We start from the raw sequence: 4,488 nt of genomic DNA, 5'->3' as shown, positions 1-4,488 counted from the left end.
TGATGGTTTCCTGTGCCACATTTAGGTCTTTCATCCATTTTGAGTTTATTTTTGTGTATGGTGTAAGAAAGTGGTCCAGTTTCATTCTTCTGCATGTCGCTGTCCAGTTCTCCCAGCACCATTTGCTAAACAAACTGTCTTTTTTCCATTGGATTCTCTTTTCTGCTTTGTTGAAGTTTATTTGGCAATACATTTGTAGGGCCATTTCTGGGTTATCTATTCTATTTCATTGGTCTGTGTGTCTGTTTTTCTGCCAATACCATACGATCTTAATGATTACACCTTTGTAGTAGAAGCTAAAGTCTGGGATTGTGATGCCTCCAGCTTCGGTTTTGTTTTTCATTACTTAGGCTGTTTGGGGTCTTCTGTCATTCCATAGAAATTTTAGGATTGTTTGTTCTAGCTCTGAGAAGAGTGCTGGCACTATTTTGATTAGGATTGCATTGAATGTGTAGATTACTTTAGGTAGTATTGACATTTTTAAAAAAATTTTTAATGTTTATTTATTTCTGAGAGAGAGAGAGAGCGCGCGAGTAGGGAGGGGCAGAGAGAGAGGGAGACATAGAATCTGAAGTTGGCTCCCATAGGGAGCTGTCATCACAGACCCCCATAGGGCTCAAACTCACAAACTGTGAGGTCATGACCTGAGTCAAAGTCGGACGTTTAACCGACTGAGCCACCCGGGCACCCTGGGTAGTATTGACATTTTAATAGTATTTGTTCTTCCAATCCGTAAGCATAAAATGTTTTTCCATTTCTTTGTGTCTTCTTCAATTACTTCCATAAGCTTCTATAGTTTTCAGAGTATAGCTCTTTTACCTCTTTGGTTAGGTTTATTCCTAGGAATTTTATGTTTCTTGGTGCAATTGTAAATGGGATCAATTCCTTATATCTCTTTCTGTTGCTTCATTATTAGTGTATAGAAATGCAACCTATTTCTATATATTGATTTTATATCCTGCGACTTTGCTGACTTCATGTAGCAGTTCTAGCAGTTTTTTGGTGGAGTCTTTCAGGTGTTCCATGCAGAGTATCATGTCAACTGTGAAATGTGAATGTTTAACTTATTCTTTGCCAATTTGAATGTGTTTTATTTAATTTTGTTGCCTGATTGCTGAGGCTAGGACTTCCAACACTATGTTAAATAGCGATGGTGATAGTGGACATCCCTGTCATGTTCGTGATTTCAGAGAGAAAGCTCTCAGTTTCTCCCCATTGAGGATGATACTAGCTGTTGGCCTTTCATATACAGCTTTTATGATGTTAAGGTATGTTCCTTCTATCTGAACTTTTTGAGGGTTTTTATTAAGAAAAAATCCTAGGGCGCCTGGGTGGCTCAGTCGGTTGAGTGTCCGACTTCGGCTCAGGTCATGATCTCACGTTTCGTGGGTTCGAGCCCCATGTCGGGCTCTGTGCTGACAGCTAGCTCAGAGCCTGGAGACTGTTTCGGATTCTGTGCCTCCCTCTCTCTCTGGCCCTCCCCTGCTCACGGTGTCATGCTCTCTCTCTCTCTCTCTCTCTCTCTCTCAGAAATAAAAGTAAATCAGGACAACTTTATATGTTTAAAAAAAAAAAGAAAAGATCCTATATTTTATCAAATGTTTTTTCTGCATCTATTGACAGGATTTTATGGCTCTTATCCTTTCTTCTATTAATGTGATGTATCACATCGATTGATTTGTGAATATTGAACCAGACCTGCAGCCCAGGAATGAATCCCACTTGATCATGAGGAAATAATTCTTTTAATATACTGTTGAGTTCAATTTGCCAGTATCTTGAGAAGAATAGGTATAAACTCTGCTTTAAATGCCTGATAGAATTCCCCTGGAAAGCCATCTGGCTCAAAACACTTATTTGCTGGGAGATTTTTGATAACTGATTCAATTTCTTCACTGGTTATGGGTCTGTTCAAATTTTGTTTCTTCTCATTTGAGTTTTAGTAGTATGTGGGTGTCTAGGAATTTTTCCATTCCTTCCAGATCCCCAGTTTATTGGCATATAATTTTTCACAGTATTCTCTAATAATCGTTTGTGTATCTGTGGTGTTGGTTGTGATCTCTCTTGTTTCATTTGTGATTTTATCTATTTGGGTCCTCTCTCTTTTCTTTTTGAGAAGTCTGGCTAAGGGGGTTATTAATTTTGTTTATTCTCTTTCAGACATCAGCTCTTAGATTCATTGATCTCCTCTAATATGCTTTTGGATTCTGTAGTATTTCTGCTCTAATCTTTATTATTTCTCTTCTTCTGCTGGGCTTTCTTTGCTGCTCTCTTTCTACTTCCTCTAGGTGTGAGGTTAGGTTCTGTATTTTGGATCATACTTGCTTCTTTAGATGGGCCTGGATTGCAATCTATTTTCCTTTTAGTACTGCCTTTGCTATATCCCAAAGTGTTTGGACTGTTGTGTTTTCATTTTCATTTGTTTCCATATATTTTTAATTTCTTCTTTAATTTCCTGATTGACCCATTCATTCATTAGTAGAATGTTCTTTAAACTCCATGTATTTGGAGGCTTTCCAAAATTTTACTTGTGGTTGATTTCAAGTTTCATAGTGTTGCAATCGGGACATATGTATGGTATGATCTCAATCCTTTTATACTTGTTGAGGGCTGTTTTGTGACCCAGTATATATGATCTATTTTGAAGAATGTTCCATGTGCATTCACGAAGAATGTGTATTCTGCTGCTTTTGGATGAAGAGTTCTGAATATATCTGTTAAGTCCATCTGGACCAGTGTATCATTCAAGGCCATTGTTTCTTTATTGATTTTTGCCTAGATGATCTTTCCATTGCTATGAGTGGAGTATTAAAGTCACCTACAATTTCAGTATTATTATCAATAAGTTTGCTTACGTTTGTGATTGATTTATTATATATTTGGGTGCTTCCACATTGGGCACATAAACATTTACAATTGTTAGCTATTCTTGATGGATAGACACCTTAATTATGATATAATGCCCCTCTTCATCTCTTGTTACAGTCTTTGGTTTAAAATATAGTTTGTCTGATATAAGTATGGCTATAGACTGATCTTTTAAAACGCAGATTGGATCATGACTCTCCCCTGATTAAAACCTTCTCACTGCTCACTGATCAAAGTCCCATGCTCTGTAAGGATCTGCATGGTTTCCAGAAATGCTTTTCTCTAATGTCGTCTGTGTTTCCCTTTCTTCACCCCATGCTGTCTGGCGACAGTGACATTCTTCTAGTTCTTTCAAGGACTTTAGTGCATGCTGTTGCACCTCTTAATGTGCTCGCTCCCACCCAGCTTTACCTTGTTCATGTCACATCAGTTAATGATCACTTTCTTTATTTTTTTTTAACTTTTAAAATGTTTATTTACTTTTGAGAGAAGAGAGCACAAACAGAGGAGGAGCATAGAGAGGGAACCACAGAATCCAAAGCAGGCTCCGAGCTATCAGTACAGAGCCTGATGCCAGGCTCGAATCCATAAACTGTGATATCATGACCTGAGCTGAAGCTGGATGCTTAGTTAACTGAGCCACTGAGGCACCCCATGATCACTTTCCTATAAATGCTTTCCCTAACCTTCATAGACGTATTCAGGTTCCCTGTCAGGTGCTCTCCAAATACCTTTGTTGTAGATGCTGTGTGCACTCCCCAGGCCCCCCTCAGGACCAAGGTACTCATCCCTACCCCATAGCCGACGTTATCCCTAGAAACTGCCCTCAGTTAAAAATAAATGCCTCCACCAAGATTATAGCCTTTTCTCTAAGGTGGCTTGTACCCAATGACCTGTTGATGCAGGAGTGCAAGTGCCCAGTTCCTGTGTTTGGTTTAGGGACACAGTCAGGACAATTCTAAAGAGCCATCCTAGCTCCAGAGCTCCCCATGGCATTGGTTTCTCCTGGGATTGAAGTCCCTGTGACAACTTCACCAGTCAGCTTTCTCTCTGGCCGAACATATTCTCCCTCATACTTTTACAGGAATTATCTCAAAGATCACTCCCAGACTTAAGACAACCTCATAATTTCTTTCCTGAATGATTCACAATTTTAATTATATATGTTCTCTGTGTGTGTGTGTGTGTGTGTGTGTGTGTGTGTATGTATGTGTGTGGTTTTACTCTGTATAGTATATCCCTTCACCAAAAATGCTCTATAAGGGAAGAGACCATGTTCACTATGCTTTCCGCTATATTTTCAGCATATTGTCTGAAAGATAAGTGTTATTCAACAAGTGTTCTTGCTGAATGTTCTGTTCTTAATTTTCAGTCAAGTTGGACTCTTTCATAGTTTCAAAAACCATTTATATTTTTCTTTGTGAACTTACCAATTTAGAAGAGAACTTAATGCACAAACAAAGCAAAACTTTATTTAAAAAAATTAGACGTTGGGGCACCTGGGTGGCTCAGTCAGTTAAGCCTCTGACTCTTGATTTTGGCTCATGTCATGATCTCATGGGTTCATGTTGTTTTGGGCTCCATGCTAATGGAGCCTGCTTGGGATTCTCTCCTCACTCT

Source organism: Hyaena hyaena, unplaced genomic scaffold (assembly GCF_003009895.1).
Source record: "Hyaena hyaena isolate Hyena2069 unplaced genomic scaffold, ASM300989v1 scaffold_220, whole genome shotgun sequence".
NCBI classification, from domain to species: Eukaryota; Metazoa; Chordata; class Mammalia; order Carnivora; family Hyaenidae; genus Hyaena; species Hyaena hyaena.
This window is presented reverse-complemented; position numbering follows the sequence as displayed.